At 45.6% G+C, this 26,894-nt stretch overlaps 36 non-coding genes across 36 annotated transcripts; all 36 read left to right on the plus strand.

The window, feature by feature from the left end:
- The first annotated feature begins 772 nt into the window (after positions 1 to 772).
- On the plus strand, positions 773 to 844 carry TRNAW-CCA (transfer RNA tryptophan (anticodon CCA)). Its single transcript has one exon. It is a non-coding gene; the product is annotated as a tRNA-Trp (tRNA).
- Positions 845 to 1,394: 550 nt separating this feature from the next.
- On the plus strand, positions 1,395 to 1,466 carry TRNAW-CCA (transfer RNA tryptophan (anticodon CCA)). Its single transcript has one exon. It is a non-coding gene; the product is annotated as a tRNA-Trp (tRNA).
- A 541-nt stretch (positions 1,467 to 2,007) lies between these two features.
- Positions 2,008 to 2,079, plus strand: TRNAW-CCA (transfer RNA tryptophan (anticodon CCA)). The gene has a single exon. It is a non-coding gene; the product is annotated as a tRNA-Trp (tRNA).
- A 550-nt stretch (positions 2,080 to 2,629) lies between these two features.
- Positions 2,630 to 2,701, plus strand: TRNAW-CCA (transfer RNA tryptophan (anticodon CCA)). Its single transcript has one exon. It is a non-coding gene; the product is annotated as a tRNA-Trp (tRNA).
- A 1,163-nt stretch (positions 2,702 to 3,864) lies between these two features.
- On the plus strand, positions 3,865 to 3,936 carry TRNAW-CCA (transfer RNA tryptophan (anticodon CCA)). Its single transcript has one exon. It is a non-coding gene; the product is annotated as a tRNA-Trp (tRNA).
- Positions 3,937 to 4,477: 541 nt separating this feature from the next.
- On the plus strand, positions 4,478 to 4,549 carry TRNAW-CCA (transfer RNA tryptophan (anticodon CCA)). The gene has a single exon. It is a non-coding gene; the product is annotated as a tRNA-Trp (tRNA).
- A 550-nt stretch (positions 4,550 to 5,099) lies between these two features.
- On the plus strand, positions 5,100 to 5,171 carry TRNAW-CCA (transfer RNA tryptophan (anticodon CCA)). Its single transcript has one exon. It is a non-coding gene; the product is annotated as a tRNA-Trp (tRNA).
- A 541-nt stretch (positions 5,172 to 5,712) lies between these two features.
- TRNAW-CCA (transfer RNA tryptophan (anticodon CCA)) lies at positions 5,713 to 5,784 on the plus strand. Its single transcript has one exon. It is a non-coding gene; the product is annotated as a tRNA-Trp (tRNA).
- A 550-nt stretch (positions 5,785 to 6,334) lies between these two features.
- On the plus strand, positions 6,335 to 6,406 carry TRNAW-CCA (transfer RNA tryptophan (anticodon CCA)). The gene has a single exon. It is a non-coding gene; the product is annotated as a tRNA-Trp (tRNA).
- Positions 6,407 to 7,569: 1,163 nt separating this feature from the next.
- On the plus strand, positions 7,570 to 7,641 carry TRNAW-CCA (transfer RNA tryptophan (anticodon CCA)). The gene has a single exon. It is a non-coding gene; the product is annotated as a tRNA-Trp (tRNA).
- A 541-nt stretch (positions 7,642 to 8,182) lies between these two features.
- Positions 8,183 to 8,254, plus strand: TRNAW-CCA (transfer RNA tryptophan (anticodon CCA)). The gene has a single exon. It is a non-coding gene; the product is annotated as a tRNA-Trp (tRNA).
- Positions 8,255 to 8,804: 550 nt separating this feature from the next.
- TRNAW-CCA (transfer RNA tryptophan (anticodon CCA)) lies at positions 8,805 to 8,876 on the plus strand. The gene has a single exon. It is a non-coding gene; the product is annotated as a tRNA-Trp (tRNA).
- A 541-nt stretch (positions 8,877 to 9,417) lies between these two features.
- TRNAW-CCA (transfer RNA tryptophan (anticodon CCA)) lies at positions 9,418 to 9,489 on the plus strand. Its single transcript has one exon. It is a non-coding gene; the product is annotated as a tRNA-Trp (tRNA).
- Positions 9,490 to 10,039: 550 nt separating this feature from the next.
- Positions 10,040 to 10,112, plus strand: TRNAW-CCA (transfer RNA tryptophan (anticodon CCA)). Its single transcript has one exon. It is a non-coding gene; the product is annotated as a tRNA-Trp (tRNA).
- Positions 10,113 to 10,653: 541 nt separating this feature from the next.
- TRNAW-CCA (transfer RNA tryptophan (anticodon CCA)) lies at positions 10,654 to 10,725 on the plus strand. Its single transcript has one exon. It is a non-coding gene; the product is annotated as a tRNA-Trp (tRNA).
- A 549-nt stretch (positions 10,726 to 11,274) lies between these two features.
- TRNAW-CCA (transfer RNA tryptophan (anticodon CCA)) lies at positions 11,275 to 11,346 on the plus strand. Its single transcript has one exon. It is a non-coding gene; the product is annotated as a tRNA-Trp (tRNA).
- A 1,164-nt stretch (positions 11,347 to 12,510) lies between these two features.
- TRNAW-CCA (transfer RNA tryptophan (anticodon CCA)) lies at positions 12,511 to 12,582 on the plus strand. Its single transcript has one exon. It is a non-coding gene; the product is annotated as a tRNA-Trp (tRNA).
- Positions 12,583 to 13,131: 549 nt separating this feature from the next.
- TRNAW-CCA (transfer RNA tryptophan (anticodon CCA)) lies at positions 13,132 to 13,203 on the plus strand. The gene has a single exon. It is a non-coding gene; the product is annotated as a tRNA-Trp (tRNA).
- A 541-nt stretch (positions 13,204 to 13,744) lies between these two features.
- On the plus strand, positions 13,745 to 13,816 carry TRNAW-CCA (transfer RNA tryptophan (anticodon CCA)). The gene has a single exon. It is a non-coding gene; the product is annotated as a tRNA-Trp (tRNA).
- A 550-nt stretch (positions 13,817 to 14,366) lies between these two features.
- Positions 14,367 to 14,438, plus strand: TRNAW-CCA (transfer RNA tryptophan (anticodon CCA)). Its single transcript has one exon. It is a non-coding gene; the product is annotated as a tRNA-Trp (tRNA).
- Positions 14,439 to 14,962: 524 nt separating this feature from the next.
- TRNAW-CCA (transfer RNA tryptophan (anticodon CCA)) lies at positions 14,963 to 15,034 on the plus strand. Its single transcript has one exon. It is a non-coding gene; the product is annotated as a tRNA-Trp (tRNA).
- A 549-nt stretch (positions 15,035 to 15,583) lies between these two features.
- Positions 15,584 to 15,655, plus strand: TRNAW-CCA (transfer RNA tryptophan (anticodon CCA)). Its single transcript has one exon. It is a non-coding gene; the product is annotated as a tRNA-Trp (tRNA).
- Positions 15,656 to 16,819: 1,164 nt separating this feature from the next.
- Positions 16,820 to 16,891, plus strand: TRNAW-CCA (transfer RNA tryptophan (anticodon CCA)). The gene has a single exon. It is a non-coding gene; the product is annotated as a tRNA-Trp (tRNA).
- A 550-nt stretch (positions 16,892 to 17,441) lies between these two features.
- TRNAW-CCA (transfer RNA tryptophan (anticodon CCA)) lies at positions 17,442 to 17,513 on the plus strand. Its single transcript has one exon. It is a non-coding gene; the product is annotated as a tRNA-Trp (tRNA).
- A 541-nt stretch (positions 17,514 to 18,054) lies between these two features.
- TRNAW-CCA (transfer RNA tryptophan (anticodon CCA)) lies at positions 18,055 to 18,126 on the plus strand. The gene has a single exon. It is a non-coding gene; the product is annotated as a tRNA-Trp (tRNA).
- A 551-nt stretch (positions 18,127 to 18,677) lies between these two features.
- On the plus strand, positions 18,678 to 18,749 carry TRNAW-CCA (transfer RNA tryptophan (anticodon CCA)). The gene has a single exon. It is a non-coding gene; the product is annotated as a tRNA-Trp (tRNA).
- A 541-nt stretch (positions 18,750 to 19,290) lies between these two features.
- On the plus strand, positions 19,291 to 19,362 carry TRNAW-CCA (transfer RNA tryptophan (anticodon CCA)). Its single transcript has one exon. It is a non-coding gene; the product is annotated as a tRNA-Trp (tRNA).
- A 550-nt stretch (positions 19,363 to 19,912) lies between these two features.
- Positions 19,913 to 19,984, plus strand: TRNAW-CCA (transfer RNA tryptophan (anticodon CCA)). The gene has a single exon. It is a non-coding gene; the product is annotated as a tRNA-Trp (tRNA).
- Positions 19,985 to 20,525: 541 nt separating this feature from the next.
- TRNAW-CCA (transfer RNA tryptophan (anticodon CCA)) lies at positions 20,526 to 20,597 on the plus strand. The gene has a single exon. It is a non-coding gene; the product is annotated as a tRNA-Trp (tRNA).
- A 550-nt stretch (positions 20,598 to 21,147) lies between these two features.
- TRNAW-CCA (transfer RNA tryptophan (anticodon CCA)) lies at positions 21,148 to 21,219 on the plus strand. Its single transcript has one exon. It is a non-coding gene; the product is annotated as a tRNA-Trp (tRNA).
- Positions 21,220 to 21,760: 541 nt separating this feature from the next.
- TRNAW-CCA (transfer RNA tryptophan (anticodon CCA)) lies at positions 21,761 to 21,832 on the plus strand. The gene has a single exon. It is a non-coding gene; the product is annotated as a tRNA-Trp (tRNA).
- Positions 21,833 to 23,254: 1,422 nt separating this feature from the next.
- TRNAW-CCA (transfer RNA tryptophan (anticodon CCA)) lies at positions 23,255 to 23,326 on the plus strand. The gene has a single exon. It is a non-coding gene; the product is annotated as a tRNA-Trp (tRNA).
- A 1,163-nt stretch (positions 23,327 to 24,489) lies between these two features.
- TRNAW-CCA (transfer RNA tryptophan (anticodon CCA)) lies at positions 24,490 to 24,561 on the plus strand. The gene has a single exon. It is a non-coding gene; the product is annotated as a tRNA-Trp (tRNA).
- A 541-nt stretch (positions 24,562 to 25,102) lies between these two features.
- Positions 25,103 to 25,174, plus strand: TRNAW-CCA (transfer RNA tryptophan (anticodon CCA)). The gene has a single exon. It is a non-coding gene; the product is annotated as a tRNA-Trp (tRNA).
- Positions 25,175 to 25,724: 550 nt separating this feature from the next.
- Positions 25,725 to 25,796, plus strand: TRNAW-CCA (transfer RNA tryptophan (anticodon CCA)). Its single transcript has one exon. It is a non-coding gene; the product is annotated as a tRNA-Trp (tRNA).
- Positions 25,797 to 26,337: 541 nt separating this feature from the next.
- On the plus strand, positions 26,338 to 26,409 carry TRNAW-CCA (transfer RNA tryptophan (anticodon CCA)). Its single transcript has one exon. It is a non-coding gene; the product is annotated as a tRNA-Trp (tRNA).
- Positions 26,410 to 26,894: the final 485 nt, after the last annotated feature.

Genomic DNA, 26,894 nt, shown 5'->3' on the forward strand with positions numbered 1-26,894 from the left:
CTGGCGGCAAGATATCAACGCATGCCTATTTTGATCCTTTCTGAATTGGGGTAATATTTCTTTTATTCAAAATCATGATATCAATCAGAACGAGCAGATGATCAGCTTTTTATCCTTGATATTGGGTGCCAAAAAGGCTCTGTAAACAGTTGCGCCTGAGACCTCGTGGTGCAACGGTAGCGTGTCTGACTCCAGATCAGAAGGTTGCGCGTTCAAATCACGTTGGGGTCATCTGTGCATTTTACCAGGAGAGTTCCAGCATGAGACTGATGTTCCTTTCTCTACAGCTAATATGTCCAAACGGTCTTTCTACCGCTCGTGTAAAAAAGTCTTTCTTCAATAGTCGTCATTCAGGCGCTCAAGATCAGCGTTTAGTGATGGAAAAACGCTGTTAAAGGGAGTCTGTCACAGAACCCAGCGCTGAAGAGAGCTAGGTGAGGGTCAAGTGATTGAAAGAGTATCTTCCCCTTGCAAATTGCTGACTCCGTTGCCTAGCCCTCAAGGTTATAGTCAATATGTGCATGAGCCCTTTGGAGCAAGGAAGGATGTGAGGTTCACCTTTTCAAGCAACAGTAACGCCCTGGTGGCTCCAATGTGCTGATTTGCATATTGAAAATAACAGCGTTAACCGGCTGCGGGAGGCAGCCATTCAAAAGGGGGAAGGAGTATTTGATTCGGGTAACCCTAACCTATCCGTTTGCTAGGGTTGTTGATTTGCTAGGTTCTGGTGACAGACTCACATTAAATGGAATAAAAAAATAGCTCTTCTATCGACCTCGTGGCGCAACGGTAGCGCGTCTGACTCCAGATCAGAAGGTTGCGTGTTCAAATCACGTCGGGGTCAGTTCCCTTCTTTTTCATCATCTAGGAACCCTAGAAGAATCAAAATGCTCTGTAATAAGACTTCCAGGAAAAAATCAATGAGCGTGTTCCTAAACTACTATGTCCTGTTCCTTCTTTATTCTACCACTTGGGAGTCTTGGAAAATTGTCTTTCTTCAAAATTCCTTTATCGCCCACTCACAATCGGGATGTCGCCAATGAAACTTGCTGTTAAATGGGGTAAATGGAACGCCCATTCATCCACCTTATGGGGCATTGGCCGCGTGTCTCGCTCCAGAAGAAAAGGCTCCATTTTTAACTTATGCTGAGGTAGGCTGGGATTGGCATGATCGCGCCAAGCCAGAAATATGGTGAGTAGAAAGAGCTGGCTTGTTTTCTGGGGATCGCTTTACACTGGCGGCAAGATATCAACGCATGCCTATTTTGATCCTTTCTGAATTGGGGTAATATATCTTTTATTCAAAATCATGATATCAATCAGAACGAGCAGATGATTAGCTTTTTATCCTTGATATTGGGTGCCAAAAAGGCTCTGCAAACAGTTGAGCCTGAGACATCGTGGCGCAACGGTAGCGCGTCTGACTCCAGATCAGAAGGTTGCGTGTTCAAATCACGTCGGGGTCATCTGTGCATTTTACCAGGAGAGTTCCTGCATGAGACTGATGTTCCTTTCTCTACAGCTAATATGTCCAAACGGTCTTTCTACCGCTCGTGTGAAAAAGTCTTTCTTCAATAGTCGTCATTCAGTCGCTCAAGATCAGCGTTTAGTGATGGAAAAACGCTGTTAAAGGGAGTCTGTCACAGAACCCAGCGCCGAAGAGAGCTAGGTGAGGGTCAAGTGATTGAAAGAGTATCTTCCCCTTGCAAATTGCTGACTCCGTTGCCTAGCCCTCAAGGTTATAGTCAATATGTGCATGAGCCCTTTGGAGCAAGGAAGGATGTGAGGTTCACCTTTTCGAGCAACAGTAACGCCCTGGTGGCTCCAATGTGCTGATTTGCATATTGAAAAAAACAGCGTTAACCGGCTGTGGGAGGCAGCCATTCAAAAGGGGGAAGGAGTATCTGATTCGGGTGACCCTAACCTATCCGTTTGCTAGGGTTGTTCATTTGCTGGGTTCGGGTGACAGATTCCCACTAAATGGAATAAAAAAATAACCCTTCTATCGACCTCGTGGTGCAACGGTAGCGCGTCTGACTCCAGATCAGAAGGTTGCGTGTTAAAATCACGTCGGGGTCAGTTCCCATCTTTTTCATCATCTAGGAACCCAAAAAGGATCAAAATGCTCTGTAATAAGACTTCCAGGAAAAAATCAATGTGCGTGTTCCTAAACTACTATGTCCTGTTCCTTCTTTATTCTACCACTTGGGAGTCTTGGAAAATTGTCTTTCTTCAAAATTCCTTTATCGCCCACTCACAATCGGGATGTCGCCAATGAAACTTGCTGTTAGATAGGGTAAATGGAACGCCCATTCATCCACCTTATGGGGCATTGGCCACGTGTCTCGCTCCAGAAGAAAAGGCTCCATTTTCAAATTATGCCGAGGTAGGCTGGGATTGGCATGATCGCGCCAAGCCAGAAATATGGTGAGTAGAAAGAGCTGGCTTGTTTTCTGGGGATCGCTTTACACTGGCGGCAAGATATCAACGCATGCCTATTTTGATCCTTTCTGAATTGGGGTAATATTTCTTTTATTCAAAATCATGATATCAATCAGAACGAGCAGATGATCAGCTTTTTATCGTTGATATTGGGTGCCAAAAAGGCTCTGCAAAAAGTCAAGCCCGAGACCTCGTGGCGCAACGGTAGCGCGTCTGACTCCAGATCAGAAGGTTGCGTGTTCAAATCATGTCGGGGTCATCTGTGCATTTTACCAGGAGAGTTCCAGCATGAGACTGATGTTCCTTTCTCTACAGCTAATATGTCCAAATGGTCTTTCTACCGCTCGTGTAAAAAAGTCTTTCTTCAATAGTCATCATTCAGTCGCTCAAGATCAGCGTTTAGTGATGGAAAAACGCTGTTAAAGGGAGTCTGTCACAGAACTCAGCGCCGAAGAGAGCTAGGTGAAGGTCAAGTGATTGAAAGAGTATCTTCCCCTTGCAAATTGCTGACTCCGTTGCCTAGCCCTCAAGGTTATAGTCAATATGTGCATGAGCCTTATGGAGCAAGGAAGGATGTGAGGTTCACCTTTTCGAGCAACAGTAACGCCCTGGTGGCTCCAATGTGCTGATTTGCATATTGAAAATAACAGCGTTAACCGGCTGCGGGAGGCAGCCATTCAAAAGGGGGAAGGAGTATCTGATTCGGGTGACCCTAACCTATCCGTTTGCTAGGGTTGTTGATTTGCTGGGATCGGGTGACAGATTCCCACTAAATGGAATAAAAAAATAGCTCTTCTATAGACCTCGTGGCGCAACGGTAGCGCGTCTGACTCCAGATCAAAAGGTTGCATGTTCAAAGTACGTCGGGGTCAGTTCCCGTCTTTTTCATCATCTAGGAACCCAAAAAGGATCAAAATGCTCTGTAATAAGACTTCCAGGAAAAAATCAATGTGCGTGTTCCTAAACTACTATGTCCTGTTCCTTCTTTATTCTAACACTTGGGAGTCTTGGAAAATTGTCTTTCTTCAAAATTCCTTTATCGCCCACTCACAATCGGGATGTTGCCAATGAAACTTGCTGTTAAATGGGGTAAATGGAACGCCCATTCATCCACCTTATGGGGTATTGGCCGCGTGTCTCGCTCCAGAAGAAAAGGCTCCATTTTCAAATTATGCCGAGGTAGGCTGGGATTGGCATGATCGCGCCAAGCCAGAAATATGGTGAGTAGAAAGAGCTGGCTTGTTTTCTGGGGATCGCTTTACACTGGCGGCAAGATATCAACGCATGCCTATTTTGATCCTTTCTGAATTGGGGTAATATTTATTTTATTCAAAATCATGATATCAATCAGAACGAGCAGATGATCAGCTTTTTATCAATGATATTGAGTGCCAAAAAGGCTCTGCAAAAAGTTGAGCCTGAGACCTCGTGGCGCAACGGTAGCGCGTCTGACTCCAGATCAGAAGGTTGCGTGTTCAAATCACGTCGGGGTCATCTGTGCATTTTACCAGGAGAGTTCCTGCATGAGACTGATGTTCCTTTCTCTACAGCTAATATGTCCAAACGGTCTTTCTACCGCTCGTGTAAAAAAGTCTTTCTTCAATAGTCGTCGTTCAGTCGCTCAAGATCAGCGTTTAGTGATGGAAAAACGCTGTTAAAGGGAGTCTGTCACAGAACACAGCGCCGAAGAGAGCTAGGTGAGGGTCAAGTGATTGAAAGAGTATCTTCCCCTTGCAAATTGCTGACTCCGTTGCCTAGCCCTCAAGGTTATAGTCAATATGTGCATGAGCCCTTTGGAGCAAGGAAGGATGTGAGGTTCACCTTTTCGAGCAACAGTAACGCCCTGGTGGCTCCAATGTGCTGATTTGCATATTGAAAAAAACAGCGTTAACCGGCTGCGGGAGGCAGCCATTCAAAAGGGGGAAGGAGTATCTGATTCGGGTGACCCTAACCTATCCGTTTGCTAGGGTTGTTGATTTGCTTGGTTCTGGTGACAGACTCCCAATAAATGTAATAAAAAAGTAGCTCTTCTATCGACCTCGTGGCGCAACGGTAGCGCGTCTGACTCCAGATCAGAAGGTTGCGTGTTAAAATCACGTCGGGTTCAGTTCCAGACTTTTTCATCATCTAGGAACCCAAAAAGGATCAAAATGCTCCGTAATAAGACTTCCAGGAAAAAATCAATGTGCGTGTTCCTAAACTACTATGTCCTGTTCCTTCTTTATTCTACCACTTGGGAGTCTTGGAAAATTGTCTTTCTTCAAAATTCCTTTATCGCCCACTCACAATCGGGATGTCGCCAATGAAACTTGCTGTTAAATGGGGTAAATGGAACGCCCATTCATCCACCTTATGGGGCATTGGCCGCGTGTCTCGCTCCAGAAGAAAAGGCTCCATTTTTAACTTATGCAGAGGTAGGCTGGGATTGGAATGATCGCGCCAAGCCAGAAATATGGTGAGTAGAAAGAGCTGGCTTGTTTTCTGGGGATCGCTTTACACTGGCGGCAAGATATCAACGCATGCCTATTTTGATCCTTTCTGAATTGGGGTAATATTTCTTTTATTCAAAATAATGATATCAATCAGAACGAGCAGATGATCAGCTTTTTATCGTTGATATTGAGTGCCAAAAAGGCTCTGTAAACAGTTGAGCCTGAGACCTCGTGGCGCAACGGTAGCGCGTCTGACTCCAGATCAGAAGGTTGCGTGTTCAAATCACGTCAGGGTCATCTGTGCATTTTACCAGGAGAGTTCCAGCATGAGACTGATGTTCCTTTCACTATAGCTAATATGTCCAAACGGTCTTTCTACCGCTCGTGTAAAAAAGTCTTTCTTCAATAGTCGTCATTCAGTCGCTCAAGATCAGCGTTTAGTGATGGAAAAACGCTGTTAAAGGGAGTCTGTCACAGAACCCAGCGCCGAAGAGAACTAGATGAGGGTCAAGTGATTGAAAGAGTATCTTCCCCTTGCAAATTGCTGACTCCGTTGCCTAGCCCTCAAGGTTATAGTCAATATGTGCATGAGCCCTTTGGAGCAAGGAAGGATGTGAGGTTCACCTTTTCAAGTAACAGTAACGCCCTGCTGGCTCCAATGTGCTGATTTGCATATTGAAAAAATCAGCGTTAACCGGCTGCGGGAGGCAGCCATTCAAAAGGGGGAAGGAGTATCTGATTCGGGTGACCCTAACCTATCCGTTTGCTAGGGTTGTTCATTTTCTGGGTTCGGGTGACAGATTCCCACTAAATGGAATAGAAAAATAACCCTTCTATCGACCTCGTGGTGCAACGGTAGCGCGTCTGACTCCAGATCAGAAGGTTGCGTGTTAAAATCACGTCGGGGTCAGTTCCCATCTTTTTCATCATCTAGGAACCCAAAAAGGATCAAAATGCTCTGTAATAAGACTTCCAGGAAAAAATCAATGTGCGTGTTCCTAAACTACTATGTCCTGTTCCTTCTTTATTCTACCACTTGGGAGTCTTGGAAAATTGTCTTTCTTCAAAATTCCTTTATCGCCCACTCACAATCGGGATGTCGCCAATGAAACTTGCTGTTAGATAGGGTAAATGGAACGCCCATTCATCCACCTTATGGGGCATTGGCCACGTGTCTCGCTCCAGAAGAAAAGGCTCCATTTTCAAATTATGCCGAGGTAGGCTGGGATTGGCATGATCGCGCCAAGCCAGAAATATGGTGAGTAGAAAGAGCTGGCTTGTTTTCTGGGGATCGCTTTACACTGGCGGCAAGATATCAACGCATGCCTATTTTGATCCTTTCTGAATTGGGGTAATATTTCTTTTATTCAAAATCATGATATCAATCAGAACGAGCAGATGATCAGCTTTTTATCGTTGATATTGGGTGCCAAAAAGGCTCTGCAAAAAGTCAAGCCCGAGACCTCGTGGCGCAACGGTAGCGCGTCTGACTCCAGATCAGAAGGTTGCGTGTTCAAATCATGTCGGGGTCATCTGTGCATTTTACCAGGAGAGTTCCAGCATGAGACTGATGTTCCTTTCTCTACAGCTAATATGTCCAAACGGTCTTTCTACCGCTCGTGTAAAAAAGTCTTTCTTCAATAGTCATCATTCAGTCGCTCAAGATCAGCGTTTAGTGATGGAAAAACGCTGTTAAAGGGAGTCTGTCACAGAACTCAGCGCCGAAGAGAGCTAGGTGAAGGTCAAGTGATTGAAAGAGTATCTTCCCCTTGCAAATTGCTGACTCCGTTGCCTAGCCCTCAAGGTTATAGTCAATATGTGCATGAGCCTTATGGAGCAAGGAAGGATGTGAGGTTCACCTTTTCGAGCAACAGTAACGCCCTGGTGGCTCCAATGTGCTGATTTGCATATTGAAAAAAACAGCGTTAACCGGCTGCGGGAGGCAGCCATTCAAAAGGGGGAAGGAGTATCTGATTCGGGTGACCCTAACCTATCCGTTTGCTAGGGTTGTTGATTTGCTGGGATCGGGTGACAGATTCCCACTAAATGGAATAAAAAAATAGCTCTTCTATCGACCTCGTGGTGCAACGGTAGCGCGTCTGACTCCAGATCAGAAGGTTGCATGTTCAAAGTACGTCGGGGTCAGTTCCCGTCTTTTTCATCATCTAGGAACCCAAAAAGGATCAAAATGCTCTGTAATAAGACTTCCAGGAAAAAATCAATGTGCGTGTTCCTAAACTACTATGTCCTGTTCCTTCTTTATTCTAACACTTGGGAGTCTTGGAAAATTGTCTTTCTTCAAAATTCCTTTATCGCCCACTCACAATCGGGATGTTGCCAATGAAACTTGCTGTTAAATGGGGTAAATGGAACGCCCATTCATCCACCTTATGGGGTATTGGCCGCGTGTCTCGCTCCAGAAGAAAAGGCTCCATTTTCAAATTATGCCGAGGTAGGCTGGGATTGGCATGATCGCGCCAAGCCAGAAATATGGTGAGTAGAAAGAGCTGGCTTGTTTTCTGGGGATCGCTTTACACTGGCGGCAAGATATCAACGCATGCCTATTTTGATCCTTTCTGAATTGGGGTAATATTTATTTTATTCAAAATCATGATATCAATCAGAACGAGCAGATGATCAGCTTTTTATCAATGATATTGAGTGCCAAAAAGGCTCTGCAAAAAGTTGAGCCTGAGACCTCGTGGCGCAACGGTAGCGCGTCTGACTCCAGATCAGAAGGTTGCGTGTTCAAATCACGTCGGGGTCATCTGTGCATTTTACCAGGAGAGTTCCTGCATGAGACTGATGTTCCTTTCTCTACAGCTAATATGTCCAAACGGTCTTTCTACCGCTCGTGTAAAAAAGTCTTTCTTCAATAGTCGTCGTTCAGTCGCTCAAGATCAGCGTTTAGTGATGGAAAAACGCTGTTAAAGGGAGTCTGTCACAGAACACAGCGCCGAAGAGAGCTAGGTGAGGGTCAAGTGATTGAAAGAGTATCTTCCCCTTGCAAATTGCTGACTCCGTTGCCTAGCCCTCAAGGTTATAGTCAATATGTGCATGAGCCCTTTGGAGCAAGGAAGGATGTGAGGTTCACCTTTTCGAGCAACAGTAACGCCCTGGTGGCTCCAATGTGCTGATTTGCATATTGAAAAAAACAGCGTTAACCGGCTGCGAGAGGCAACCATTCAAAAGGGGGAAGGAGTATCTGATTCGGGTGACCCTAACCTATCCGTTTGCTAGGGTTGTTGATTTGCTTGGTTCTGGTGACAGACTCCCAATAAATGTAATAAAAAAGTAGCTCTTCTATCGACCTCGTGGCGCAACGGTAGCGCGTCTGACTCCAGATCAGAAGGTTGCGTGTTCAAATCACGTCGGGTTCAGTTCCAGACTTTTTCATCATCTAGGAACCCTAAAAGGATCAAAATGCTCCGTAATAAGACTTCCAGGAAAAAATCAATGTGCGTGTTCCTAAACTACTATGTCCTGTTCCTTCTTTATTCTACCACTTGGGAGTCTTGGAAAATTGTCTTTCTTCAAAATTCCTTTATCGCCCACTCACAATCGGGATGTCGCCAATGAAACTTGCTGTTAAATGGGGTAAATGGAACGCCCATTCATCCACCTTATGGGGCATTGGCCGCGTGTCTCGCTCCAGAAGAAAAGGCTCCATTTTCAAATTATGCCGAGGTAGGCTGGGATTGGCATGATCGCGCCAAGCCAGAAATATGGTGAGTAGAAAGAGCTGGCTTGTTTTCTGGGGATCGCTTTACACTGGTGGCAAGATATCAACGCATGCCTATTTTGATCCTTTCTGAATTGGGGTAATATTTCTTTTATTCAAAATCATGATATCAATCAGAACGAGCAGATGATCAGCTTTTTATCGTTGATATTGAGTGCCAAAAAGGCTCTGCAAAAAGTCAAGCCCGAGACCTCGTGGCGCAACGGTAGCGCGTCTGACTCCAGATCAGAAGGTTGCGTGTTCAAATCACGTCGGGGTCATCTGTGCATTTTACCAGGAGAGTTCCAGCATGAGACTGATGTTCCTTTCTCTACAGCTAATACGTCCAAACAGTCTTTCTACCGCTCGTGTAAAAAAGTCTTTCTTCAATAGTCGTCATTCAGTCGCTCAAGATCAGCGTTTAGTGATGGAAAAACGCTGTTAAAGGGAGTCTGTCACAGAACCCAGCGCCGAAGAGAACTAGGTGAGGGTCAAGTGATTGAAAGAGTATCTTCCCCTTGCAAATTGCTGACTCCGTTGCCTAGCCCTCAAGGTTATAGTCAATATGTGCATGAGCCCTTTGGAGCAAGGAAGGATGTGAGGTTCACCTTTTCGAGCAACAATAACGCCCTGGTGGCTCCAATGTGCTGATTTGCATATTGAAAAAAACAGCGTTAACCGGCTGCGGGAGGCAGCCATTCAAAAGGGGGAAGGAGTATCTGATTCGGGTGACCCTAACCTATCCGTTTGCTAGGGTTGTTGATTTGCTGGGTTCTGGTGACAGACTCACATTAAATGGATTAAAAAAATAGCTCTTCTATCGACCTTGTGGCGCAACGGTAGCGCGTCTGACTCCAGATCAGAAGGTTGCGTGTTCAAATCACGTCGGGGTCAGTTCCCGTCTTTTTCATCATCTAGGAACCCAAAAAGGATCAAAATGCTCCGTAATAAGACTTCCAGGAAAAAATCAATGTGCGTGTTCCTAAACTACTATGTCCTGTTCCTTCTTTATTCTACCACTTGGGAGTCTTGGAAAATTGTCTTTCTTCAAAATTCCTTTATCGCCCACTCACAATCGGGATGTCGCCAATGAAACTTGCTGTTAAATGGGGTAAATGGAACGCCCATTCATCCACCTTATGGGGCATTGGCCGCGTGTCTCGCTCCAGAAGAAAAGGCTCCATTTTCAAATTAGGCCGAGGTAGGCTGGGATTGGCATGATCGCGCCAAGCCAGAAATATGGTGAGTAGAAAGAGCTGGCTTGTTTTCTGGGGATCGCTTTACACTGGCGGCAAGATATCAACGCATGCCTATTTTGATCCTTTCTGAATTGGGGTAATATTTCTTTTATTCAAAATCATGATATCAATCAGAACGAGCAGATGATCAGCTTTTTATTGTTGATATTGGGTGCCACAAAGGCTCTGTAAACAGTCGACACTGAGACCTCGTGGCGCAACGGTAGCGCGTCTGACTCCAGATCAGAAGGTTGTGTGTTCAAATCACGTCGGGGGTCATCTGTGCATTTTACCAGGAGAGTTCCTGCATGAGACTGATGTTCCTTTCTCTACAGCTAATATGTCCAAACGGTCTTTCTACCGCTCGTGTATTAAAGTCTTTCTTCAATAGTCGTCATTCAGTCGCTCAAGATCAGCGTTTAGTGATGGAAAAACGCTGTTAAAGGGAGTCTGTCACAGAACTCAGCGCCGAAGAGAGCTAGGTGAGGGTCAAGTGATTGAAAGAGTATCTTCCCCTTGCAAATTGCTGACTCCGTTGCCTAGCTCTCAAGGTTATAGTCAATATGTGCATGAGCCCTTTGGAGCAAGGAAGGATGTGAGGTTCAACTTTTCGAGCAACAGTAACGCCCTGCTGGCTCCAATGTGCTGATTTGCATATTGAAAAAATCAGCGTTAACCGGCTGCGGGAGGCAGCCATTCAAAAGGGGGAAGGAGTATCTGATTCGGGTGACCCTAACCTATCCGTTTGCTAGGGTTGTTGATTTGCTGGGTTCTGGTGACAGACTCCCACTAAATGGAATAAAAAAATAGCTCTTCTATCGACCTCGTGGCGCAATGGTAGCGCGTCTGACTCCAGATCAGAAGGTTGCGTGTTCAAATCACGTCGGGGTCAATTCCCGTCTTTTTTATCATCTAGGAACCCAAAAGGATCAAAACACTCCGCAATAAGACTTCCAGGAAAAAATCAATGTGCGTATTCCTAAACTACTATGTCCTGTTCCTTCTTCATTCTACCACTTGGGAGTCTTGGAAAATTGTCTTTCTTCAAAATTCCTTTATCGCCCACTCACAATCGGGATGTCGCCAATGAAACTTGCTGTTAAATGGGGTAAATGGAACGCCCATTCATCCACCTTATGGGGCATTGGCCGCGTGTCTCGCTCCAGCAGAAAAGGCTCCATTTTCAAATTATGCCGAGGTAGGCTGGGATTGGCATGATCGCGCCAAGCCAGAAATATGGTGAGTAGAAAGAGCTGGCTTGTTTTCTGGGGATCGCTTTACACTGGCGGCAAGATATCAACGCATGCCTATTTTGATCCTTTCTGAATTGGGGTAATATTTCTTTTATTCAAAATCATGATATCAATCAGAACGAGCAGATGATCAGCTTTTTATCGTTGATATTGGGTGCCAAAAAGGCTCTGTAAACAGTCAAGCCCGAGACCTCGTGGCGCAACGGTAGCGCGTCTGACTCCAGATCAGAAGGTTGTGTGTTCAAATCACGTCGGGGTCAGTTCCTTTCTTTTTCATCAACTAGGACCCCAAAAAGGATCAAAATGCTCCGTAATAAGACTTCCAGGAAAAAACTCAATGTGCGTGTTCCTAAACTACGATGTCCTGTTCCTTCTTTATTCTACCACTTGGGAGTCTTGGAAAATTGTCTTTCTTCAAAACTCCTTTATCGCCCACTCACAATCGGGATGTCGCCAATAAAAGTTGCTGTTAAATGGGGTAAATGGAACGCCCATTCATCCACCTTATGGGGCATTGGCCGCGTGTCTCGCTCCAGAAGAAAAGGCTCCATTTTCAAATTATGCCGAGGTAGGCTGGGATTGGCATGATCGCGCCAAGCCAGAAATATGGTGAGTAGAAAGAGCTGGCTTGTTTTCTGGGGATCGCTTTACACTGGCGGCAAGATATCAACGCACGCCTATTTTGATCCTTTCTGAATTGGGGTAATATTTCTTTTATTCAAAATCATGATGTCAATCAGAACGAGCAGATGATCAGCTTTTTATCGTTGATATTGGGTGCCAAAAAGGCTCTGTAAACAGTCAAGCCCAAGACCTCGTGACGCAACGGTAGCGCGTCTGACACCAGATCAGAAGGTTGCGTGTTCAAATTTCGTCGGGGTCATCTGTACATTTTACCAGGAGAGTTCCAGCATGAGACTGATGTTCCTTTCTCTATAGCTAATATGTCCAAACGGTCTTTCTACCGCTCGTGTAAAAAAGTCTTTCTTCAATAGTCGTCATTCAGTCGCTCAAGATCAGCGTTTAGTGGTGGAAAAACGCTGTTGAAGGGAGTCTGTCACAGAACCCAGCGCCGAAGAGAGCTAGGTGAGGGTCAAGTGATTGAAAGAGTATCTTCCCCTTGCAAATTGCTGACTCCGTTGCCTAGCCCTCAAGGTTATAGTCAATATGTGCATGAGCCCTTTGGAGCAAGGAAGGATGTGAGGTTCACCTTTTCGAGCAACAGTAACGCCCTGCTGGCTCCAATGTGCTGATTTGCATATTGAAAAAATCAGCGTTAACCGGCTGCGGGAGGCAGCCATTCAAAAGGGGGAAGGAGTATTTGATTCGGGTGACCCTAACCTATCCGTTTGCTAGGGTTGTTGATTTGCTGGGTTCGGGTTACAGATTCCCACTAAATGGAATAAAAAAATAGCTCTTCTATCGACCTCGTGGCGCAACGGTAGCGCGTCTGACTCCAGATCAGAAGGTTGCTTGTTCAAATCACGTCGGGGTCAGTTTTCGTCTTTTTCATCATCTAGGAACCCAAAAGGATCAAAATACTCCGTAATAAGACTTCCAGGAAAAAATCAATGTGCGTATTCCTAAACTACTATGTCCTGTTCCTTCTTCATTCTACCACTTGGGAGTCTTGGAAAATTGTCTTTCTTCAAAATTCCTTTATCGCCCACTCACAATCGGGATGTTGCCAATGAAACTTGCTGTTAAATGGGGTAAATGGAACGCCCATTCATCCACCTTATGGGGCATTGGCCGCGTGTCTCGCTCCAGAAGAAAAGGCTCCATTTTCAAATTATGCCGAGGTAGGCTGGGATTGGCATGATCGCGCCAAGCCAGAAATATGGTGAGTAGAAAGAGCTGGCTTGTTTTCTGGGGATCGCTTTACACTGGCGGCAAGATATCAACGCATGCCTATTTTGATCCTTTCTGAATTGGGGTAATATTTCTTTTATTCAAAATCATGATATCAATCAGAACGAGCAGATGATCAGCTTTTTATCGTTGATATTGAGTGCCAGAAAGGCTCTGTAAACAGTCGAGAGCGAGACCTCGTGGCGCAACGGTAGCGCGTCTGACTCCAGTTCAGAAGGTTCCGTGTTCAAATCACGTCGGGGTCATCTGTGCATTTTACCAGGAGAGTTCCAGCATGAGACTGATGTTCCTTTCTCTACAGCTAATATGTCCAAACGGTCTTTCTACCGCTCGTGTAAAAAAGTCTTTCTTCAATAGTCGTCATTCAGTCGCTCAAGATCAGCGTTTAGTGATGGAAAAACGCTGTTAAAGGGAGTCTGTCACAGAACCCAGCGCCGAAGAGAACTAGGTGAGGGTCAAGTGATTGAAAGAGTATCTTCCCCTTGCAAATTGCTGACTCCGTTGCCTAGCCCTCAAGGTTATAGTCAATATGTGCATGAGCCCTTTGGAGCAAGAAAGCATGTGAGGTTCACCTTTTCGAGCAACAGTAACGCCCTGCTGGCTCCAATGTGCTGATTTGCATATTGAAAAAAACAGCTTTAACCGGCTGCGGGAGGCAGCCATTCAAAAGGGGGAAGGAGTATCTGCTTCGGGTGACCCTAACCTATCCGTTTGTTAGGGTTGTTGATTTGCTGGGTTCTGGTGACAGACTCCCACTAAATGGAATTAAAAAATAGCTCTTCTATCGACCTCGTGGCGCAACGGTAGCGCGTCTGACTCCAGATCAGAAGGTTGCTTGTTCAAATCACGTCGGGGTCAGTTCCCGTCTTTTTCATCATCTAGGAACCCAAAAAGGATCAAAATGTTCCGTAATAAGACTTCCAGGAAAAAATCAATGTGCGTGTTCCTAAACCACTATGTCCTATTCCTTCTTCATTCTACCACTTGGGAGTCTTGGAAAATTGTCTTTCTTCAAAATTCCTTTATCGCCCACTCACAATCGGGATGTCGCCAATGAAACTTGCTGTTAAATGGGGTAAATGGAACGCCCATTCATCCACCTTATGGGGCATTGGCTGCGTGTCTCGCTTCAGAAGAAAAGGCTCCATTTTCAAATTATGCCGAGGTAGGCTGGGATTGGCATGATCGCGCCAAGCCATAAATATGGTGAGTAGAGAGAACTGGCTTGTTTTCTGGGGATCGCTTTACACTGGCGGCAAGATATCAACGCATGCCTATTTTGATCCTTTCTGAATTGGGGTAATATTTCTTTTATTCAAAATCATTATATCAATCAGAACGAGCAGATGATCAGCTTTTTATCGTTGATATTGGGTGCCAAAAAGGCTCTGTAAACAGTCAAGCCCGAGACCTCGTGGTGCAACGGTAGCGCGTCTGACTCCAGATCAGAAGGTTGCGTTTTCAAATCACGTCGGGGTCATCTGTGCATTTTACCAGGAGAGTTCCAGCATGAGACTGATGTTCCTTTCTCTACAGCTAATATACCGCTCGTGTAAAAAAGTCTTTCTTCAATAGTCGTCATTCAGTCGCTCAAGATCAGCGTTTAGTGGTGGAAAAACGCTGTTAAAGGGAGTCTGTCACAGAACCCAGCGCCGAAGAGAGCTAGGTGAGGGTCAAGTGATTGAAAGAGTATCTTCCCCTTGCAAATTGCTGACTCCGTTGCCTAGCCCTCAAGGTTATAGTCAATATGTGCATGAGCCCTTTGGAGCAAGGAAGGATGTGAGGTTCAACTTTTCGAGCAACAGTAACGCCCTGCTGGCTCCAATGTGCTGATTTGCATATTGAAAAAATCAGCGTTAACCGGCTGCGGGAGGCAGCCATTCAAAAGGGGGAAGGAGTATCTGATTCGGGTGACCCTAACCTATCCGTTTGCTAGGGTTGTTGATTTGCTGGGTTCTGGTGACAGACTCCCACTAAATGGAATAAAAAAATAGCTCTTCTATCGACCTCGTGGCGCAATGGTAGCGCGTCTGACTCCAGATCAGAAGGTTGCGTGTTCAAATCACGTCGGGGTCAATTCCCGTCTTCTTTATCATCTAGGAACCCAAAAGGATCAAAATACTCCGCAATAAGACTTCCAGGAAAAAATCAATGTGCGTATTCCTAAACTACTATGTCCTGTTCCTTCTTCATTGTACCACTTGGGAGTCTTGGAAAATTGTCTTTCTTCAAAATTCCTTTATCGCCCACTCACAATCGGGATGTCGCCAATGAAACTTGCTGTTAAATGGGGTAAATGGAACGCCCATTCATCCACCTTATGGGGCATTGGCCGCGTGTCTCGCTCCAGCAGAAAAGGCTCCATTTTCAAATTATGCCGAGGTAGGCTGGGATTGGCATGATCGCGCCAAGCCAGAAATATGGTGAGTAGAAAGAGCTGGCTTGTTTTCTGGGGATCGCTTTACACTGGCGGCAAGATATCAACGCATGCCTATTTTGATCCTTTCTGAATTGGGGTAATATTTCTTTTATTCAAAATCATGATATCAATCAGAACGAGCAGATGATCAGCTTTTTATCGTTGATATTGGGTGCCAAAAAGGCTCTGTAAACAGTCAAGCCCGAGACCTCGTGGCGCAACGGTAGCGCGTCTGACTCCAGATCAGAAGGTTGTGTGTTCAAATCACGTCGGGGTCAGTTCCTTTCTTTTTCATCAACTAGGACCCCAAAAAGGATCAAAATGCTCCGTAATAAGACTTCCAGGAAAAAACTCAATGTGCGTGTTCCTAAACTACGATGTCCTGTTCCTTCTTTATTCTACCACTTGGGAGTCTTGGAAAATTGTCTTTCTTCAAAACTCCTTTATCGCCCACTCACAATCGGGATGTCGCCAATAAAAGTTGCTGTTAAATGGGGTAAATGGAACGCCCATTCATCCACCTTATGGGGCATTGGCCGCGTGTCTCGCTCCAGAAGAAAAGGCTCCATTTTCAAATTATGCCGAGGTAGGCTGGGATTGGCATGATCGCGCCAAGCCAGAAATATGGTGAGTAGAAAGAGCTGGCTTGTTTTCTGGGGATCGCTTTACACTGGCGGCAAGATATCAACGCACGCCTATTTTGATCCTTTCTGAATTGGGGTAATATTTCTTTTATTCAAAATCATGATGTCAATCAGAACGAGCAGATGATCAGCTTTTTATCGTTGATATTGGGTGCCAAAAAGGCTCTGTAAACAGTCAAGCCCAAGACCTCGTGACGCAACGGTAGCGCGTCTGACACCAGATCAGAAGGTTGCGTGTTCAAATTTCGTCGGGGTCATCTGTACATTTTACCAGGAGAGTTCCAGCATGAGACTGATGTTCCTTTCTCTATAGCTAATATGTCCAAACGGTCTTTCTACCGCTCGTGTAAAAAAGTCTTTCTTCAATAGTCGTCATTCAGTCGCTCAAGATCAGCGTTTAGTGGTGGAAAAACGCTGTTGAAGGGAGTCTGTCACAGAACCCAGCGCCGAAGAGAGCTAGGTGAGGGTCAAGTGATTGAAAGAGTATCTTCCCCTTGCAAATTGCTGACTCCGTTGCCTAGCCCTCAAGGTTATAGTCAATATGTGCATGAGCCCTTTGGAGCAAGGAAGGATGTGAGGTTCACCTTTTCGAGCAACAGTAACGCCCTGCTGGCTCCAATGTGCTGATTTGCATATTGAAAAAATCAGCGTTAACCGGCTGCGGGAGGCAGCCATTCAAAAGGGGGAAGGAGTATTTGATTCGGGTGTCCCTAACCTATCCGTTTGCTAGGGTTGTTGATTTGCTGGGTTCTGGTGACAGACTCACATTAAATGGAATAAAAAAATAGCTCTTCTATCGACCTCGTGGCGCAACGGTAGCGCGTCTGACTCCAGATCAGAAGGTTGCGTGTTCAAATCACGTCGGGGTCAGTTCCCTTCTTTTTCATCATCTAGGAACCCTAGAAGAATCAAAATGCTTTGTAATAAGACTTCCAGGAAAAAATCAATGTGCGTGTTCCTAAACTACTATGTCCTGTTCCTTCTTTATTCTACCACTTGGGAGTCTTGGAAAATTGTCTTTCTTCAAAATTCCTTTATCGCCCACTCACAATCGGGATGTCGCCAATGAAACTTGCTGTTAAATGGGGTAAATGGAACGCCCATTCATCCACCTTATGGGGCATTGGCCGCGTGTCTCGCTCCAGAAGAAAAGGCTCCATTTTTAACTTATGCTGAGGTAGGCTGGGATTGGCATGATCGCGCCAATCCAGAAATATGGTGAGTAGAAAGAGCTGGCTTGTTTTCTGGGGATCGCTTTACACTGGCGGCAAGATATCAACGCATGCCTATTTTGATCCTTTCTGAATTGGGGTAATATTTCTTTTATTCAAAATCATGATATCTATCAGAACGAGCAGATGATTAGCTTTTTATCCTTGATATTGGGTGCCAAAAAGGCTCTGCAAACAGGTGAGCCTGAGACATCGTGGCGCAACGGTAGCGCGTCTGACTCCAGATCAGAAGGTTGCGTGTTCAAATCACGTCGGGGTCATCTGTGCATTTTACCAGGAGAGTTCCTGCATGAGACTGATGTTCCTTTCTCTACAGCTAATATGTCCAAATGGTCTTTCTACCGCTCGTGTAAAAAAGTCTTTCTTCAATAGTCGTCATTCAGTCGCTCAAGATCAGCGTTTAGTGATGGAAAAACGCTGTTAAAGGGAGTCTGTCACAGAACCCAGCGCCGAAGAGAGCTAGGTGAGGGTCAAGTGATTGAAAGAGTATCCTCCCCTTGCAAATTGCTGACTCCGTTGCCTAGCCCTCAAGGTTATAGTCAATATGTGCATGAGCCCTTTGGAGCAAGGAAGGATGTGAGGTTCACCTTTTCGAGCAACAGTAACGCCCTGGTGGCTCCAATGTGCTGATTTGCATATTGAAAAAAACAGCGTTAACCGGCTGCGGGAGGCAGCCATTCAAAAGGGCGAAGGAGTATCTGATTCGGGTGACCCTAACCTATCCGTTTGCTAGAGTTGTTGATTTGCTGGGTTCGGGTGACAGATTCCCACTAAATGGAATAAAAAAATAGCTCTTCTATCGACCTCGTGGCGCAACGGTAGCGCGTCTGAATCCAGATCAGAAGGTTGCGTGTTCAAATCACGTCGGGGTCAGTTCCCGACTTTTTCATCATCTAGGAACCCAAAAAACTATCAAAATGCTCTGTAATAAGACTTCCAGGAAAAAATCAATGTGCGTGTTCCTAAACTACTATGTCCTGTTCCGTCTTTATTCTACCACTTGGGAGTCTTGGAAAATTGTCTTTCTTCAAAATTCCTTTATCGCCCACTCACAATCGGGATGTCGCCAATGAAACTTGCTGTTAAATGGGGTAAATGGAACGCCCATTCATCCACCTTATGGGGCATTGGCCGCGTGTCTCGCTCCAGAAGAAAAGGCTCCATTTTCAAATTATGCCGAGGTAGGCTGGGATTGGCATGATCGCGCCAAGCCAGAAATATGGTGAGTAGAAAGAGCTGGCTTGTTTTCTGGGGATCGCTTTACACTGGCGGCAAGATATCAACGCATGCCTATTTTGATCCTTTCTGAATTGGGGTAATATTTCTTTTATTCAAAATCATGATATCAATCAGAACGAGCAGATGATCAACTTTTTATCGTTGATATTGAGTGCCAAAAAGGCTCTGCAAACAGTTGAGCCTGAGACCTCGTGGCGCAACGGTAGCGTGTCTGACTCCAGATCAGAAGGTTGCGCGTTCAAATCACGTCGGGGTCATTTGTGCATTTTACCAGGAGAGTTCCAGCATGAGACTGATGTTCCTTTCTCTACAGCTAATATGTCCAAACGGTCTTTCTACCGCTCGTGTAAAAAAGTCTTTCTTCAATAGTCGTCATTCAGTCGCTCAAGATCAGCGTTTAGTGATGGAAAAACGCTGTTAAAGGGAGTCTGTCACAGAACCCAGCGCCGAAGAGAACTAGGTGAGGGTCAAGTGATTGAAAGAGTATCTTCCCCTTGCAAATTGCTGACTCCGTTGCCTAGCCCTCAAGGTTATAGTCAATATGTGCATGAGCCCTTTGGAGCAAGGAAGGATGTGAGGTTCACCTTTTCGAGCAACAGTAACGCCCTGGTGGCTCCAATGTGCTGATTTGCATATTGAAAAAATCAGCGTTAACCGGCTGCGGGAGACAGCCATTCAAAAGGGGGAAGGAGTATCTGATTCGGGTGACCCTAACCTATCCGTTTGCTAGGGTTGTTGATTTGCTGGGTTCGGGTGACAGACTCCCACTAAATGGAATAAAAAAATAGCTCTTCTGTCGACCTCGTGGCGCAACGGTAGCGCGTCTGACTCCAGATCAGAAGGTTGCGTGTTCAAATCACGTCGGGGTCAGTTCCTGTCTTTTTCATCATCTAGGAACCCAAAAAGGATCAAAATGCTCTGTAATAAGACTTCCAGGAAAAAATCAATGTGCGTGTTCCTAAACTACTATGTCCTGTTCCTTCTTTATTCTACCACTTGGGAGTCTTGGAAAATTGTCTTTCTTCAAAATTCCTTTATCGCCCACTCAGAATCGGGATGTTGCCAATGAAACTTGCTGTTAAATGGGGTAAATGGAACACCCATTCATCCACCTTATGGGGCATTGGCCGCGTGTCTCGCTCCAGAAGAAAAGGCTCCATTTTCAAATTATGCCGAGGTAGGCTGGGATTGGCATGATCGCGCGAAGCCAGAAATATGGTGAGTAGAAAGAGCTGGCTTGTTTTCTGGGGATCGCTTTACACTGGCGGCAAGATATCAACGCATGCCTATTTTGATCCTTTCTGAATTGGGGTAATATTTCTTTTATTCAAAATCATGATATCAATCAGAACGAGCAGATGATCAGCTTTTTATCGTTGATATTGGGTGCCAAAAAGGATCTGTAAACAGTCGAGCCTGAGACCTCGTGGCGCAACAGTAGCGCGTCTGACTCCAGTTCAGAAGGTTGCGTGTTCAAATCACGTCGGGGTCATCTGTGCATTTTACCAGGAGGGTTCCAGCATGAGACTGATGTTCCTTTCTCTACAGCTAATATGTCCAAACGGTCTTTCTACCGCTCGTGTAAAAAAGTCTTTCTTCAATAGTCGTCATTCAGTCGCTCAAGATCAGCGTTTAGTGATGGAAAAACGCTGTTAAAGGGAGTCTGTCACAGAACCCAGCGCCGAATAGAGCTAGGTGAGGGTCAAGTGATTGAAAGAGTATCTTCCCCTTGCAAATTGCTGACTCCGTTGCCTAGCCCTCAAGGTTATAGTCAATATGTGCATGAGCCCTTTGGAGCAAGGAAGGATGTGAGGTTCACCTTTTCGAGCAACAGTAATGCCCTGGTGGCTTTAATGTGCTGATTTGCATATTGAAAAAAACAGCGTTAACCGGCTGCGGGAGGTAGCCATTCAAAAGGGGGAAGGAGTATTTGATTCGGGTGACCCTAACCTATCCGTTTGCTAGGGTTGTTGATTTGCTGGGTTCTGGTGACAGACTCACATTAAATGGAATAAAAAAACAGCTCTTCTATCGACCTCGTGGCGCAACGGTAGCGCATCTGACTCCAGATCAGAAGGTTGCGTGTTCAAATCACGTCGGGGTCAGTTCCCTTCTTTTTCATCATCTAGGAACCCTAGAAGAATCAAAATGCTCTGTAATAAGACTTCCAGGAAAAAATCAATGTGCGTGTTCCTAAACTACTATGTCCTGTTCCTTCTTTATTCTACCACTTGGGAGTCTTGGAAAATTGTCTTTCTTCAAAATTCCTTTATCGCCCACTCACAATCGGGATGTCGCCAATGAAACTTGCTGTTAAATGGGGTAAATGGAACGCCCATTCATCCACCTTATGGGGCATTGGCCGCGTGTCTCGCTCCAGAAGAAAAGGCTCCATTTTTAACTTATGCTGAGGTAGGCTGGGATTGGCATGATCGCGCCAAGCCAGAAATATGGTGAGTAGAAAGAGCTGGCTTGTTTTCTGGGGATCGCTTTACACTGGCGGCAAGATATCAACGCATGCCTATTTTGATCCTTTCTGAATTGGGGTAATATTTCTTTTATTCAAAATCATGATATCTATCAGAACGAGCAGATGATTAGCTTTTTATCCTTGATATTGGGTGCCAAAAAGGCTCTGCAAACAGTTGAGCCTGAGACATCGTGGCGCAACGGTAGCGCGTCTGACTCCAGATCAGAAGGTTGCGTGTTCAAATCACGTCGGGGTCATCTGTGCATTTTACCAGGAGAGTTCCTGCATGAGACTGATGTTCCTTTCTCTACAGCTAATATGTCCAAATGGTCTTTCTACCGCTCGTGTAAAAAAGTCTTTCTTCAATAGTCGTCATTCAGTTGCTCAAGATCAGCGTTTAGTGATGGAAAAACGCTGTTAAAGGGAGTCTGTCACAGAACCCAGCGCCGAAGAGAGCTAGGTGAGGGTCAATTGATTGAAAGAGTATCTTCCCCTTGCAAATTGCTGACTCCGTTGCCTAGCCCTCAAGGTTATAGTCAATATGTGCATGAGCCCTTTGGAGCAAGGAAGGATGTGAGGTTCACCTTTTCGAGCAACAGTAACGCCCTGGTGGCTCCAATGTGCTGATTTGCATATTGAAAAAAACAGCGTTAAGCGGCTGTGGGAGGCAGCCATTCAAAAGGGGGAAGGAGTATCTGATTCGGGTGACCCTAACCTATCCGTTTGCTAGGGTTGTTGATTTGCTGGGTTCGGGTGACAGACTCCCACTAAATGGAATAAAAAAATAGCTCTTCTATCGACCTCGTGGCGCAACGGTAGCGCGTCTGACTCCAGATCAGAAGGTTGCGTGTTAAAATCACGTCGGGGTCAGTTCCCGTCTTTTTCATCATCTAGGAACCCAAAAAGAATCAAAATGCTCTGTAATAAGACTTCCAGGAAAAAATCAATGTGCGTGTTCCTAAACTACTATGTCCTGTTCCTTCTTTATTCTACCACTTGGGAGTCTTGGAAAATTGTCTTTCTTCAAAATTCCTTTATCGCCCACTCACAATCGGGATGTCGCCAATGAAACTTGCTGTTAGATGGGGTAAATGGAACGCCCATTCATTCACCTTATGGGGCATTGGCCGCGTGTCTCGCTCCAGAAGAAAAGGCTCCTGTCACGGAGCAAAGGTATACGTCTTCCTCCGGATGGTCTTTTGAATCAATACGGACGCAAGAGGTCGGGAGACAACAGCAATTTATTGTAATCCACAAAGTTAGTAGCCGGCAGCGGTCACATCAACCGTAATAACAATAAGTCCACAGAAGTCACAATCCAATGATAGCTTTGGCTCCTTGGTCCTGTAACTAAATCCTGGCTCTCTACAGAGCTGTGCACAGGCCGGCTAACACATACTAAGGCCGGGTTCACACGGAGTTACGTGCCGCGAGATTTGGCACGTAGACGCCGCGTGACCCTTTGCGTGCCGTACACGCTCCCATTCATTTCAATGGGAGCGGGGTGCGTATGCGCCGCGCTAGTTTGCGGCCGTGAATAAATGCACGGCCGCAAACTAGCGCGGCGCATACGCTCCCCGCTCCCATTGAAATGAATGGGAGCGTGTACGGCACGCAAAGGGTCACGCGGCGTCTACGTGCCAAATCTCGCGGCACGTAACTCCGTGTGAACCCGGCCTAACTGCTAGCTACAACTATATACTAAGACTGTTACACCTATATCTGTGGGTGGGAAGGGCTGAGTCACAGATCCTTCCCCCCTCACCTATACCAAGGAGAGCAGACTCCCTGTCTACTATGGACAATGCACCATCCAACATCTTCTTAGAGACACTGATCAGATTATCTCCACCCATTGTCCTCACTGGTCCTCATTAGTTAGAGGTATTTGCATACAATGTGCTAACACACTAGACCCTAATCAGCCAACTACACATTGATGTATATAACAGGTTAGAGAATACATTCCACATGAAATATATATTACACATTGCCTATAGTATAGACTCTAACCATCCCGTGACAGCTCCATTTTCAAATTATGCTGAGGTAGGCTGGGATTGGCATGATCGCGCCAAGCCAGAAATATGGTGAGTAGAAAGAGCTGGCTTGTTTTCTGTGGATCGCTTTACACTGGCGGCAAGATATCAACGCATGCCTATTTTGATCCTTTCTGAATTGGGGTAATATTTCTTTTATTCAAAATCATGATATCAATCAGAACGAGCAGATGATCAGCTTTTTATCGTTGATATTGGGTGCCAAAAAGGCTCTGTAAACAGTCAAGCCCGAGACCTCGTGGGGCAATGGTAGCGCGTCTGACTCCAGATCAGAAGATTGCGTGTTCAAATCATGTCGGGGTCATCTGTGCATTTTACCAGGAGAGTTCCAGCATGAGACTGATGTTCCTTTCTCTACAGCTAATATGTCCAAACGGTCTTTCTACCGCTCGTGTAAAAAAGTCTTTCTTCAATAGTCGTCATTCAGTCGCTCAAGATCAGCGTTTAGTGATAGAAAAACGCTGTTAAAGGGAGTCTGTCACAGAACCCAGCGCCGAAGAGAGCTAGGTGAGGGTCAAGTGATTGAAAGAGTATCTTCCCCTTGCAAATTGCTGACTCCGTTGCCTAGCCCTCAAGGTTATAGTCAAAATGTGCATGAGCCCTTTGGAGCAAGGAAGGATGTGAGGTTCACCTTTTCGAGCAACAGTAACGCCCTGGTGGCTCCAATGTGCTGATTTGCATATTGAAAAAAACAGCGTTAACCGGCTGCGGGAGGCAGCCATTCAAAAGGGGGAAGGAGTATCTGATTCGTGTGACCCTAACCTATCCGTTTGCTAGGGTTGTTGATTTGCTGGGATCGGGTGACAGATTCCCACTAAATGGAATAAAAAAGTAGCCCGTCTATCGACCTTGTGGCGCAACGGTAGCAAGTCTGACTCCATATTAGAAGGTTGTGTGTTCAAATCACGTAGAGGTCAGTTCCCGTCTTTTTCATCATCTAGGAACCCAAAAAGGATCAAAATGCTCTGTAATAAGACTTCCAGGAAAAAATCAATGTGCGTGTTCCTAAACTACTATGTCCTGTTCCTTCTTTATTCTACCACTTGGGAGTCTTGGAAAATTGTCTTTCTTCAAAATTCCTTTATCGCCCACTCACAATCGGGATGTCGCCAATGAAACTTGCTGTTAAATGGGGTAAATGGAACGTCCATTCATCCACCTTATGGGGCATTGGCCGCGTGTCTCGCTCCAGAAGAAAAGGCTCCATTTTCAAATTATGCCGAGGTAGGCTGGGATTGGCATGATCGCGCCAAGCCAGAAATATGGTGAGTAGAAAGAGCTGGCTTGTTTTCTGTGGATCGCTTTACACTGGCGGCAAGATATCAACGCATGCCTATTTTGATCCTTTCTGAATTGGGGTAATATTTCTTTTATTCAAAATCATGATATCAATCAGAACGAGCAGATGATCAGCTTTTTATCGTTGATATTGAGTGCCAAAAAGGCTCTGTAAACAGTCAAGCCCGAGACCTCGTGGCGCAACGATAGCGCGTCTGATTCCAGATCAGAAGGTTGCGTGTTCAAATCACGTCGGGGTCATCTGTGCATTTTACCAGGAGAGTTCCAGCATGAGACTGATGTTCCTTTCTCTACAGCTAATATGTCCAAACGGTCTTTCTACCGCTCGTGTAAAAAAGTCTTTCTTCAATAGTCGTCGTTCAGTCGCTCAAGATCAGCGTTTAGTGATGGAAAAACGCTGTTAAAGGCAGTCTGTCACAGAACCCAGCGCCGAAGAGAGCTAGGTGAGGGTCAAGTGATTGAAAGAGTATCTTCCCCTTGCAAATTGCTGACTCCGTTGCCTAGCCCTCAAGGTTATAGTCAATATGTGCATGAGCCCTTTGGAGCAAGGAAGGATGTGAGGTTCACGTTTTCAAGCAACAGTAACGCCCTGGTGGCTCCAATGTGCTGATTTGCATATTGAAAAAAACAGCGTTAACCGGCTGCGGGAGGCAGCCATTCAAAAGGGGGAAGGAGTATCTGATTCGGGTGACCCTAACCTATCCGTTTGCTAGGGTTGTTGATTTGCTGGGTTCTGGTGACAGATTCCCACTAAATGGAATAAAAAAATAGCTCTTCTATCGACCTCGTGGCGCAACGGTAGCGCGTCTGACTCCAGATCAGAAGGTTGCGTGTTCAAATCACGTCGGGGTCACTTCCCGTCTTTTTCATCATCTAGGAACCCAAAAAGGATCAAAATGCTCTGTAATAAGACTTCCAGGAAAAAATCAATGCGCGTGTTCCTAAACTACTATGTCCTGTTCCTTCTTTATTCTACCACTTGGGAGTCTTGGAAAATTGTCTTTCTTCAAAATTCCTTTATCGCCCACTCACAATCGGGATGTCGCCAATGAAACTTGCTGTTAAATGGGGTAAATGGAACGCCCATTCATCCACCTTATGGGGCATTGGCCGCGTGTCTCGCTCCAGAAGAAAAGGCTCCATTTTCAAATTATGCCGAGGTAGGCTGGGATTGGCATGATCGCGCCAAGCCAGAAATATGGTGAGTAGAAAGAGCTGGCTTGTTTTCTGGGGATCGCTTTACACTGGCGGCAAGATATCAACGCATGCCTATTTTGATCCTTTCTGAATTGGGGTAATATTTCTTTTATTCAAAATCATGATATCAATCAGAACGAGCAGATGATTAGCTTTTTATCCTTGATATTGGGTGCCAAAAAGGCTCTGCAAACAGTTGAGCCTGAGACATCGTGGCGCAACGGTAGCGCGTCTGACTCCAGATCAGAAGGTTGCGTGTTCAAATCACGTCGGGGTCATCTGTGCATTTTACCAGGAGAGTTCCCGCATGAGACTGATGTTCCTTTCTCTACAGCTAATATGTCCAAACGGTCTTTCTACCGCTCGTGTAAAAAAGTCTTTCTTCAATAGTCGTCATTCAGTCGCTCAAGATCAGCGTTTAGTGATGGAAAAACGCTGTTAAAGGGAGTCTGTCACAGAACCCAGCGCCGAAGAGAACTAGGTGAGTGTCAAGTGATTGAAAGAGTATTTTCCCCTTGCAAATTGCTGACTCCGTTGCCTAGCCCTCAAGGTTATAGTCAATATGTGCATGAGCCCTTTGGAGCAAGGAAGGATGTGAGGTTCACCTTTTCAAGCAACAGTAACGCCCTGGTGGCTCCAATGTGCTGATTTGCATATTGAAAAAAACTGCGTTAACTGGCTGCGGGAGGCAGCCATTCAAAAGGGGGAAGGAGTATCTGATTCGGGTGACCCTAACCTATCCGTTTGCTAGGGTTGTTGATTTGCTGGGATCGGGTGACAGACTCCCAATAAATGTAATAAAAAAGTAGCTCTTCTATCGACCTCGTGGTGCAACGGTAGCGCGTCTGACTCCAGATCAGAAAGTTGCGTGTTCAAATCACGTCGGGGTCATCTGTGCATTTTACCAGGAGAGTTCCAGCATGAGACTGATGTTTCTTTCTCTATAGCTAATATGTCCAAACGGTCTTTCTACCGCTCGTGTAAAAAAGTCTTTCTTCAATAGTCGTCATTCAGTCGCTCAAGATCAGCGTTTAGTGATGGAAAAACGCTGTTAAAGGGAGTCTGTCACAGAACCCAGCGCCGATGAGAACTAGGTGAGGGTCAAGTGATTGAAAGAGTATCTTCCCCTTGCAAATTGCTGACTCCGTTGCCTAGCCCTCAAGGTTATAGTCAATATGTGCATGAGCCCTTTGGAGCAAGGAAGGATGTGAGGTTCACCTTTTCGAGCAACAATAACGCCCTGGTGGCTCCAATGTGCTGATTTGCATATTGAAAAAAACAGCGTTAACCGGCTGCTTGAGGCAGCCATTCAAAAGGGTGAAGGAGTATCTGATTCGGGTGACCCTAAAATATCCGTTTGCTAGGGTTGTTGATTT

This window comes from Leptodactylus fuscus, chromosome 5 (genome assembly GCF_031893055.1).
Source record: "Leptodactylus fuscus isolate aLepFus1 chromosome 5, aLepFus1.hap2, whole genome shotgun sequence".
NCBI classification, from domain to species: Eukaryota; Metazoa; Chordata; class Amphibia; order Anura; family Leptodactylidae; genus Leptodactylus; species Leptodactylus fuscus.